Source organism: Ostrinia nubilalis, chromosome 20 (genome assembly GCF_963855985.1).
Source record: "Ostrinia nubilalis chromosome 20, ilOstNubi1.1, whole genome shotgun sequence".
In the NCBI taxonomy this organism is placed as follows: Eukaryota; Metazoa; Arthropoda; class Insecta; order Lepidoptera; family Crambidae; genus Ostrinia; species Ostrinia nubilalis.
The window spans coordinates 12449115-12462236 of NC_087107.1; positions in this window are offsets into that span (position 1 = coordinate 12449115).

Sequence of the window (13122 nt, forward strand, 5' to 3'; positions counted from 1 at the left end):
TAATGAATGTATTAAAATTTGAAAGGAGTTTTTGAATACCCAGACATTGACAGTAGTAGGGAATTTAGTGCAAGAACCCCTCCACTTTGGTATAGAAGGCTCATTTTTGCAACAGTGGTTCTTTGGGTGCTCCTGAGTGGATTTCCGTCGGTAGACATCGGGAGCCCCCCCTGTGGTAGCAGGGGGAGGGGGGGCAAGTTTCCTTCCGCTGCGCTTCACTTTAAGGCCCATATCTTCAAAACTATGGGTATTAGGGCAAGTGTGGTATCATTTTCGGATAATTAAAGGATGGCAAATTCATTTCTAGAACAAACTTTTTGCCTTTTCATACAAAAAAATTGAAATATTGAGTAAAATTCACAATAATCAAAAAGTATTTTTTTTAATAAACATCGTTTACTTTTAAACCACTGGAGATAATCTAATAAAAAAAATATGACCTGAAAGCTACATTTATCAGGATTATAAAAATATAACATTGTATGGTACTTTTTTCGCAAAAAGTAGGTGAAAAAAATTTTTTCTTCAGGACAGCGGGCGAATTTTATTGCGCATCGGAAAAAAATATTTATTTTATCCATGAATTCATACTATGTGGTTCATAAGCAAGCAAGAATTATTATTTTAGAATTTATTTAGAGTTGCTGGCACATCAATCTACCATGATTTGTATTTTTTCGTCAATTGATTTTGAACTCTATGTGTGAGACATAAGGTTGAAAATAATTTAAATACATTTTAATATTGAAAATATCATAAGAAGAAAGCACTAAATAAAGAACTTTAATTTGTCTAAACGTCTTAATGATTATTATTATTTTAATTAACACTTTTATTTGTACATACTATTGTACCAGTGATTTAACGGAAAGGTAAGTGTGAGGAAAATGAGGTTTCACAATCATAGTACGGGAGATATTTTTAGTACAAAGGTTACGACTGTGACCGTTTTAGTTGTTTTTTTCAGACAGCACCAGCTTCTGCACTACTTCTTGCACTTACATCTCACCATTTCCAGGCAAGCCTCGACAGCTACGGGCAAACCGGTCCATGTAGGCTCCATCTTGCTATCGACTCTGGTCCACCCCCAACCAGTCGGGTAAAGGGAAGACTCGAGTCGGTTGCTTGCACCTGATCCTATACGCGAATCCCTTGATATACTGCCAGTAACCAAGGCTGATACAAAGCTGCTGCTGCTGTCTGGGTTATCTTATGTAGGGCCTAAGCTAAGCTAGGTCTAAGCGTAGTCCACAGCGACCCATTAGGATCTTTATGCTCCATTTTTTATTCCCTATCATCCAAAAAAATCCTATCCATTAGGTGAATTAAGCGTCTGAGTGAAAACCTTCTAAGTCTTCTGATGCCGGATATGCTGACCCAAGCAGACCCATCCTTACAGTATTGATTCATGGACCCCACATGTATTCCACATGCTCGAGAGCTGTCTTCTGTTGTTAGGCCCATTTTGTGGGACATGTGGTTCGTTCCATAATGCCCAGTTTGCGTACCAGTAATTGCTTGGGCTTAGATACCTTAATGCTTAATGAGTTTTCTCCATGACCCTGTGTTTCCCTTTAGGAATGATTTGGAGAGGCTTATCTTATATCGTTGGAGCTTTTCCTTTTAGCACTGTGCTTCTTGGATATGGCCATATTATGGCCATGAGGTATGCCGTTAGATAAAGGTAAGTATCCTATTCTGACCCAATAAGTATCGCCTCTGACCCTAGTTTCGCTAGACTGTCGGCTCTCCCATTGCATTTGAAACGTGTATGTCCAGGTATCCCACAGGATCAGGATGTAAATATTGCGTTTTTTACACCCCTGTTCTTTAGTGCACACATATTATAGCGTAGAATTCAGCTTGAAACACTGTAGCAAACCTCCTTAAGCGTTCACTATGTTCGAAGTGTTTACAGTAGACGCCCGTTCCCGTTCCCAAGGCCATCTTTACAGTGGCGGCGTAAGTCCTAAGGCACCCCCTGGTAACCCCCACGATTTTGGGGTTACCTACCGATTCCAAGATTGAAAGACAATGACATAGACCGCAGACTTGCTATGCAGATGCGCCAGTGAGTACTTATCTGTGCGACATGTGTCACCCTCTGATGCTTGGCACCACCCCCCCCCCCCCCCCCCCCTACGCCACTACTGCATCTTTGAGTTGTCAGTAAACCAGATTAGGCTGTTCTGTTGGGATTTTGGTCCTCTTTTCTAGTCGTCCCTTGTTCAAGATCTATCCACTTACTTATTAGATCAATCCAAGGGGTTCGCATATAGGATTAGTTGCAAGCAACCGACTCAGTCTTCCCTTTACCCGACTGGTTGGGGGTGGACCAGAGCCGATAGCAAGATGGAGCCTACATGGAATAATAATAGTTTATCTTTTAAAGACCATGTCAAAAAATATTCTAAAATGTTTAAAAAAGTTTGCTACTTGGCTAAATCTCTGTATATACGAGATAAAATAAACAACGCCAATAATAAAATAAAAGAGACATGGAATGTAATAAATCATGAAACTGGCAAAACTAAGCCGCGTGACAGTGAATTTGCACTCAAAATAGATGATTGTTCAATTAATACGGACAAAGAAGTAGCAGACGCTTTTGATAAATTCTTCTCTAACATACCACTTGTTACCACTGCAAACTTGAACTCCTCATCTACTGAGGCTGAATTAATCCTTAAAGATCATGTAGCTCCCTGTGACTCACAACTTACCTTTAAACACATCACTCCTTTGGATATTATAAAAGCTTTTAATATGCTAAATGTAAAAAATACTACTGATCTATGGGGAATCTCTGTGAAGGTAGTCAAGCATATTATCCACATCATTGCCCCACAGTTGGCGATTATATTTAACAACTGTGTGGATAAGGGGGTCTTCCCGGACCTTATGAAGCATAGCAAAGTTCTGCCGCTCTTTAAGTCTGGCAGCAGGCTCGAACCTGGTAATTTTAGGCCAATTTCAATCTTACCAGCTTTAAGTAAAATTTTTGAGAAAATTATACAAGAACAGCTTACGATCTATTTCACTTTAAATAAACTTTTTCATAGTGAACAGTATGGTTTTACTAAGGGTCGTTCCACTACCGACGCTGGTGCTACTCTCCTCAAACATATTTTTGGGGCTTGGGAGGATTCTCAGAATGCCTTAGGGGTGTTTTGCGACCTATCAAAGGCTTTCGATTGTGTTGAACATCAAACGCTAATTCGAAAACTAGAATATTACGGAGTCAGGGATTCAGCACTTTCATTAATTCTATCGTATCTCAGTGGCAGGATTCAAAGAGTAGATATAAACGGAACTATTTCATGTGGGTCACCCGTAAAAATGGGAGTTCCTCAAGGGTCCATTCTGGGTCCATTGTTATTTCTCATCTATATAAATGATCTTCCATCATTTGTAAAGAACTCCTGTGAAATCGTATTATTTGCCGACGACACATCTTTGATTTTTAATATTAATAGAAACAAGGCTAACTTTGACGATGTAAATGATGCACTATCAAGAATTCTAAGTTGGTTCACCGCAAACAATCTGCAGCTCAATGCTAAAAAAACAAAATGTATTAAATTCACTCTGCCCAACGTAAAATCTGTTGATACCCAAATAATATTGAATAATGATACAATTGAGCTTGTGGATACGACGATATTTTTGGGACTTACACTGGACTCTAAACTTCAGTGGGGACCCCATATAACAGCTCTAGCAAGTAGGCTTAGCTCAGCTGCTTTTGCAATTAAGAAAATAAGATCTCTAACTGATATTCCAACAGCTCGCTTAGTTTACTTTAGTTACTTTCATAGCCTGCTATCATATGGAATCTTACTATGGGGAAAGGCAGCTGATTTTGAAACTATATTCATCCTACAAAAAAGAGCTATTAGGTCCATTTATAAATTAAAACCAAGAGCATCCCTCAGGGAGAAGTTTAAAGAAATTGGTATTCTCACGGCCGCCTCACAATACATCTTAAATTGTATTATATTTGTTCACCAAAATATAAATAAATACTTGAAAAATAGCGACGTTCACAACTTTAACACGAGAAACAAAAATAAATTAGCTATACCTAATCTTAGACTTCAAAAAGTATATGGTACTTTTATGGGACAGAGTATTCACTATTATAACAAAGTTCCTGAAGACTATAAAAAACTACCCATTAATAAATTTAAAAGTATAGTTAAAGAACACTTACTAAAAAAAGCTTATTACACTACAAATGATTACCTTAATGATAAATTACCTTGGAAATAAGTCTCTCAGGCTCTCACAATGTACCTAATTAATTGTATAGATACATTAGTTGCCATCTCTTTCTATTATATTATGGTGCCTTGCTTTTCTGTCTGGAGTTTTCATACCACAGATAATATAATACTTTTCATACCTTGTCTACTAAATAGTTTTATATCTGACACTTAGTCAGAAGGGTATCTTGGACTTGTCATGCTCACTAAAATGTCTTTGGGGTAGTGGCGTGTGAGGCGGGTCGCTGCATTCCCTACAATATGGTCGAGTGAAGCGATGGCTGGTTCACACGTCATGTCTGTGAACAGGCGCTGCCTTCGGGGACTGGTCAAGACAAGATATACCTACCTTAAATTTTTTAACATAACAATTAACAATCAACTTAGACAGTGGCACGGCACTAAATATAAGTATATACAATTTATTTAAAACTACCACACGGTTTTGTTATGGTGCCTTGCTTTTCTCTCTAGAGTTTTCTTGCCTTGTCTCCTAAATAGTTTTATATCTGGCACTTAGCCAGAAGGATATCTTAGACTTGTCATGCTCACTAAAATGTCTCTGGGGTAGTGGCGTGTGAGGCGGGTCGTTACATTCCCTATAATATGGTCGAGTGAAGCGATGGCTGGTTCACACGTCATGTCTGTGAACAGGCGCTGCCTTCGGGGACTGGTCAAGGAAAGATATACCTGACATAAAATATATGTATCAAAACGCAACAATTAACCTAGAAATTAGCACGGCACTAAAGTAATATATTCAAAACTGCCACGCGGTCTCGTGCTAGATGGGCGTCTTAAAGGCCACCTTCTATCAACGGGAGCGCGTGGTAAGTAACTTGCTTCTGAATGTATGTAATTTCCTACTTTTTTATATTTTTAAACCGGCAGACAGTGGTGACTGAGTTTGTTGCGGCGCTTCTTCTCAGCACTTGCCAAATGTTTGTCTCGAAGCGCTGGTAGGGCAAAAAAAGAATGAGACATGTATAGGCTCCTTAAGAGCATTTGACGATTTGCAAGAACTAATTTAATTAGTCTAAACAAATAAAGATAATTTTGATTTTGATTTTTGATTTTGATGGACCGGTTTGCCCGTAGCTGCCGAGGCTTGCCTGGAAATGGTGAGATGTAAGTGCAAGAAGTAGTGCAGAAGCTGGTGCTGTCTGAAAAAAAACAACTAAAAAGGTCACAGCCGTAACCTTTGTGCTAAAAATATCTCCCGTACTATGATTGTGAAACCTCATTTTCCTCACACTTACCTTTCCGTTAAATCATTGGTACAATAGTATGTACAAATAAAAGTGTTAATTAAAATAATAATAATCATTAAGACGTTTAGACAAATTAAAGTTCTTTATTTAGTGCTTTCTTCTTATGATATTTTCAATATTAAAATGTATTTAAATTATTTTCAACCTTATGTCTCACACATAGAGTTCAAAATCAATTGACGAAAAAATACAAATCATGGTAGATTGATGTGCCAGCAACTCTAAATAAATTCTAAAATAATAATTCTTGCTTGCTTATGAACCAAATAGTATGAATTCATGGATAAAATAAATATTTTTTTCCGATGCGCAATAAAATTCGCCCGCTGTGTCCTGAAGAAAAAAATTTTTTCGCCTACTTTTTGCGAAAAAAGTACCATACAATGCTATATTTTTATAATCCTGATAAATATAGCTTTCAGGTCATATTTTTTTTATTAGATTATCTCCAGTGGTTTAAAAGTAAACGACGTTTATTTAAAAAAAAACTTTTGGATTTTTGTGAATTTTACTCAATATTTAATTTTTTTTGTATGAAAAGGCAAAAAGTTTGTTCTAGAAATGAATTCGCCATCCTTTAATTATCCGAAAATGATACCACACTTGCCCTAATACCCATAGTTTTGAAGATATGGGCCTTAAAGTGAAGCGCGGCGGAAGGAAACTTGCCCCCCCTCCCCCTGCTACCACAGGGGGGGCTCCCGATGTCTACCGACGGAAATCCACTCAGGAGCACCCAAAGAACCACTGTTGCAAAAATGAGCCTTCTATACCAAAGTGGAGGGGTCTCCATACAAATCATTGCACTAAATTCCCTACTACAGTGAATGACCTACATACATTTTCAGAGAGTGCAATTTGTTTCTCACGATTGTGTACAAGCAAACTAAGATTTAAACTAAACAATTTTGTTCCATTTACATTTGAAACTACGAACAACAAGACAAACTTAATGAAACTTGTAGCAACGCAACTCAAACATGAAGCTTTACTTACATAATAAATGTCGCGTTTCAGTCCAGTTGCTTGCTACCAGTTCTGTAATCATATTCTTGTTATAATAATATCACAACCAATGGTATGTCGACATAATGAATAAAAATCCCACTAATCTCTAACTTTTCTTTACAGGAAATGCCTGTGTCCGATGATTGGTTGTATGTAGGTAAAGACGAGCTGGCGTGTCTTCGCCGTGATTACCTCTACAAATGTTGGATTAGGTAAGTTTTTTAATACCTATGCAAAACAATGTTTTTGTAAATGAGTCCTTTTTTTGTAAATAAGTATTATAAAGAAATTAAGATTCCTATCAGCCTGTCTGTATAAAGTTTGTTATTTGTAGATTCCAAGATCCTGGGCATGAGTTTGAGGATTTGAATGAAGAATATCTGCAGAATTTGAAACTGTTGCTGGGCAATGATGAAGAGAAAATCTTGGAACTTCAACAACTCATAAAGAGTAAGCTATGTTATAAAATATGTTTATTTATTAAACTTATTTAAATATTGTACTAAACTAACACTTAAATTCCGTCCGATCAAAAATTTATGACCCGCCAGGCGTGTCATGTCATTGGTCCTCCTGCGTGATGACGCGCTAAGTGTGCCATTCGTTTATTAATTTCTAAATTTAGAGAAAAGCGATATGCATATTCATAATTTCAAATCTGCCCTAATTTTAAATAACAATGTCCTCCACCCTTTTTTGCGGCCTGTGGTTATCGCTAAGGCTCAGTGGTGTGCATTAGGGGATGCACATTTCCAGTATTTGCCACATTAATACTATGTAGGCCCTTTCTAAAGCGCTTATAATCTTATTCCCAGAATACGAAACCTGCCTCGAAGACGAAGCTGAAGCAGCCGCTAGAGCTGACGAAGCGAGACGAGTCGAGAGACGAGACGCGTTACTAAGCGGCCTCCGTGCAGAAAGGGCAGCCCGCCGCGCCGCCATCGCCGAGGCTGCCGCTCAAAGGGCGCTGCACACAGACCACACTGATGCTTTGAGGCAGCTGGACTTGGAGATCGAACGAGCTACGTAAGTCATTTCAAATATAGGGCTGAAGCGAGGAGGGTTGAGACGAGACGCGTTACTAAGCGGCCCGCCGCGCCGCCATCGCAGAAGCCGCGGCTCAGAGAGGATTGCATACAGTTCATACTGATGCCTTGAGGCAGCTGGACGTGGAAATCGAACGCGAGGACCTAACACTATTGTGTTATAGGTTTCCAAATTCGATGGGGCAGCCAGATCCTTGATTGGAAATTAGTAAAATTACCTTAAAGAGGTGTCAGGGTTGTCTTTAACTGGAGGCCTGTGAATTTAAGAATCTGGATCACCTTTTTACATTTTTGAGAGCATACAGCGGCATCATTCGCAGTGCTCTGGGCACATGGCCATTGGGGAAATTGGCCTGGTTGAAATGATTATTTATTTAAGGATAGTACACAGCACAATTTATCAATTTAGATGTGTTTTAGTGAGTGGTAATAAATTTTCCAAACCGGTCGTTGCAATACAGCTCTTATCCCCAGGGCGGAGAGTCAGCAACTGAAGCGGGAGGTGGAGCAGCAGCCGCTGACGGTGGCGGAGCGCACGCGGCTGCTGGACGACGTGGACTACGCGCTGCGCGTGCAGGACTCCAAGCGCGCGCTCGCCATCCAGATCGACAAGGTAATGTTTTCAACCGACTTCAAAAAAAGGAGGAGGTTCTCAATTCGACCCGTATGTTTTTTTTTTCTATGTTTGTTACGCGATAACTCCGTCAATTATGAACCGATTTGAACAAAACTTTTTTCGGCGTATAGGTAATACCTCAAGGGTGGTCCCATTTAAATTTAATAATAAAAAAAAACAACCCCCAAGGGTGGAAAATTGGGGATGAACTTTTTTATACGCAATATCTCCGCCGATTATGAACCAATTTGAACGATTATTTTTTTGTTGAATAGGTATTGTCAAAATTTTTTAATTTTTAGTTTTTTTTTGTGTTCACGCATTTGAAGTCGGTTATATTTTTTTTAAAAAGGTAATTATTATTTATCTACAACGAGGAACCTCTTGGCCTGTATCTCACCTGATGGTAAGCGATGATCAGGCCGAAGGTGGGAGCGAGCTTCACCCGGAATCCTCAACCACGGAGGAACTGGCTATCTTGCCTCTAACTGCCGGAACACAACATTGCATTACATTATTGTAATGGCGACAGACTTAGGTAAGTTGGTGGTAGGCAGCCAGGCGGACTTAGAACAAATCTACCACCAACCAAACCGAACAGAAAAATCTGCTCCGACTGGGAATCAAACCCAGGACCTCTGCATCTGGAGCAGGTGGTCTTACCACTACACTACGGAGGCGGTTAAAATGTAAAAATGTGGGCATTAGGTCCAATTCCCGCTGCAGCTGAGGCGGGACGTGGCGGAGCGTGCAGGACTCCAAGCGCGCGCTCGCGCACCAGATCGACAAGGTAACGTGGGCTTTATGGCGAGGACATTAGGCCCAGTTCCCGCTGCAGCTGAGGCGGAGCGTGCAGGACTCCAAGCGCGCGCTCGCCATCCAGATCGACAAGGTAACGTGGGCTTTATGGCGAGGACATTAGGCCCAGTTCCCGCTGCAGCTGAGGCGGAGCGTGCAGGACTCCAAGCGCGCGCTCGCCATCCAGATCGACAAGGTAACGTGGGCTTTATGGCGAGGACATTAGGCCCAGTTCCCGCTGCAGCTGAGGCGGAGCGTGCAGGACTCCAAGCGCGCGCTCGCCATCCAGATCGACAAGGTAACGTGGGCTTTATGGCGAGGACATTAGGCCCAGTTCCCGCTGCAGCTGAGGCGGAGCGTGCAGGACTCCAAGCGCGCGCTCGCCATCCAGATCGACAAGGTAACGTGGGCTTTATGGCGAGGACATTAGGCCCAGTTCCCGCTGCAGCTGAGGCGGAGCGTGCAGGACTCCAAGCGCGCGCTCGCCATCCAGATCGACAAGGTAACGTGGGCTTTATGGCGAGGACATTAGGCCCAGTTCCCGCTGCAGCTGAGGCGGAGCGTGCAGGACTCCAAGCGCGCGCTCGCCATCCAGATCGACAAGGTAACGTGGGCTTTATGGCGAGGACATTAGGCCCAGTTCCCGCTGCAGCTGAGGCGGAGCGTGCAGGACTCCAAGCGCGCGCTCGCCATCCAGATCGACAAGGTAACGTGGGCTTTATGGCGAGGACATTAGGCCCAGTTCCCGCTGCAGCTGAGGCGGAGCGTGCAGGACTCCAAGCGCGCGCTCGCCATCCAGATCGACAAGGTAACGTGGGCTTTATGGCGAGGACATTAGGCCCAGTTCCCGCTGCAGCTGAGGCGGAGCGTGCAGGACTCCAAGCGCGCGCTCGCCATCCAGATCGACAAGGTAACGTGGGCTTTATGGCGAGGACATTAGGCCCAGTTCCCGCTGCAGCTGAGGCGGAGCGTGCAGGACTCCAAGCGCGCGCTCGCCATCCAGATCGACAAGGTAACGTGGGCTTTATGGCGAGGACATTAGGCCCAGTTCCCGCTGCAGCTGAGGCGGAGCGTGCAGGACTCCAAGCGCGCGCTCGCCATCCAGATCGACAAGGTAACGTGGGCTTTATGGCGAGGACATTAGGCCCAGTTCCCGCTGCAGCTGAGGCGGAGCGTGCAGGACTCCAAGCGCGCGCTCGCCATCCAGATCGACAAGGTAACGTGGGCTTTATGGCGAGGACATTAGGCCCAGTTCCCGCTGCAGCTGAGGCGGAGCGTGCAGGACTCCAAGCGCGCGCTCGCCATCCAGATCGACAAGGTAACGTGGGCTTTATGGCGAGGACATTAGGCCCAGTTCCCGCTGCAGCTGAGGCGGAGCGTGCAGGACTCCAAGCGCGCGCTCGCCATCCAGATCGACAAGGTAACGTGGGCTTTATGGCGAGGACATTAGGCCCAGTTCCCGCTGCAGCTGAGGCGGAGCGTGCAGGACTCCAAGCGCGCGCTCGCCATCCAGATCGACAAGGTAACGTGGGCTTTATGGCGAGGACATTAGGCCCAGTTCCCGCTGCAGCTGAGGCGGAGCGTGCAGGACTCCAAGCGCGCGCTCGCCATCCAGATCGACAAGGTAACGTGGGCTTTATGGCGAGGACATTAGGCCCAGTTCCCGCTGCAGCTGAGGCGGAGCGTGCAGGACTCCAAGCGCGCGCTCGCCATCCAGATCGACAAGGTAACGTGGGCTTTATGGCGAGGACATTAGGCCCAGTTCCCGCTGCAGCTGAGGCGGAGCGTGCAGGACTCCAAGCGCGCGCTCGCCATCCAGATCGACAAGGTAACGTGGGCTTTATGGCGAGGACATTAGGCCCAGTTCCCGCTGCAGCTGAGGCGGAGCGTGCAGGACTCCAAGCGCGCGCTCGCCATCCAGATCGACAAGGTAACGTGGGCTTTATGGCGAGGACATTAGGCCCAGTTCCCGCTGCAGCTGAGGCGGAGCGTGCAGGACTCCAAGCGCGCGCTCGCCATCCAGATCGACAAGGTAACGTGGGCTTTATGGCGAGGACATTAGGCCCAGTTCCCGCTGCAGCTGAGGCGGAGCGTGCAGGACTCCAAGCGCGCGCTCGCCATCCAGATCGACAAGGTAACGTGGGCTTTATGGCGAGGACATTAGGCCCAGTTCCCGCTGCAGATGCAAGCGCGCGCTCGCGCACCAGATCGACAAGGTAACGTGGACTTTATGGCGAATGAAATAGATTTCTTTTTTGCTAGTGGAAACTTTGATGACCATTTTTTTATATTATTAGGCACCAAAAAAATTACATATAGTAGATACTTTTTAACTATTTTTTGTAAAAATATTGACTTGTCAGCGCATGCGACGATAGTTTAGGCTTCGGTCATTTATAAATGCCATACATCGCGTACAGCGTCACGCGATAGACCGCGTTAACAATGCTTACTATAGAAATGTAGGTTCAAATTCAAATAATTTATTTGTGAAACACAGGTAAGCAGTATGATGTACAAACAAAATATGTGTTCAAGCCGTGATCAGCCTTGTCGGCATACAAATGTTAAAGCGTGATTAGGTACTGGTAAGTATTAAAACTATGACGTCGACAGGAACGTTTGACGCTGACGTCGCACTGTTTAGCATAGTTAATGATCAGTAAAATCATTATCAAACCAAAAAATGACTTTTAAATTCAAGCCTCTTTGTCTATGAAACGCGATTTTCAGCCCACAGCGCGTCGTACTCGATAGACAAGCGGTTCCCAAACTTATTTAGTCTACTGCCCACTTTGAGAATAAAATATTTTTTAGCGACCCCCATTTTTGTAGTCAAGAGTCGAGCTCAGTCGGTGTCTAAGAGTCCTCCTAGTAGATGACGCCTCCCAAGCCTCTACACAACGTCCCGATTTTTTTTTCTGGGTCTCTTACCGCCCCCCTTTAAGCCTGCAGCGCCCACAAGGGGCGTTTTCGCCCACTTTGGGAAAGACTGATATAGACCATAGCATAAATGGTATTTCCTAATCAATATTTGTTGATGTTTTGAAGATGCTGCTAAGCAAGGAGACAGAGCTGGCTCTGTGGCAGAAGAAGACCCTGGACAGCTGCGTGGAGTACAAGCAGGGCCTCATCCATCTGTCCGCGCAGTTTCCGGAGCTGGCGTCACTTGCTATTGATGAGAAGTGAGTTACAATTTGTTGTTGTTCAGGTGTGAAACCAACATTTCAACATAGTTATTGTGCTCATTAGGGTTTTAATTTTATATTTTACTAGCTTTCCGCCCGCGACTTCGCCCGCGTGAAATTTAGTGCCACAGATCTGGGTTACAAATAATAATACTGTAAAGTTTCAACAAAATCCGTTCAGTAGATTTTGCGTGAAAAAGTAACAAACATCCACACAAACTTTCGCCTTTATAATATTAGTAGGATAGTAGGATGTGACAAAAATTTTATAATGTGTTTATAAATCACACTATGTATTTTGTATCTACATTTATTGAATTTTTTGATACAATTTTTTTATGACACGCCTGGTGCGTCATGGGGTTTTTCTGCATTAATTAGACAACGGTGCCATCTAGCTAATTATAATGAAAATTATACTGTTACAATTTTTTAAACCTTACGTAAAAATCGAGGTGCTAAGTTAGACGTGTTACTTCTGTCACCGTAGTGACCCGATTTGCTTAAGTTTTATTATTTGTTATATTCGCAGAGAACTGATGGGCCGCGAGTGCGCGGCGTGGGTGCAGCGGGCGGTGGAGGCTCTCCGCACGCGCTCGCAGCGCCTCGCCGACCAGCGAGCCGAATTCGCCGCGAGCAAGAGTGCGCTCTGCCGGAAACGGGCCATGATGCTGGTGAGATAGCACACTTCTTTAGACAAGCCCTAGATAAACAGGAGTCGTCATCTTTGCCATACAAAATCTATGAGAGCTACTCTCACGTTTTGAACGTTTCAGCTCATAATGACAACTTCTGAAAATGACAACCGGGACGAAAAAATGTCCACTTCTCGGAATGACAACTTCGCTAAAAGACAACTTCTCATATTATGTATATTTTTCACTATGACAAATTCGCATTTGGTCAACTTCGCATAATATCAACTGCTTG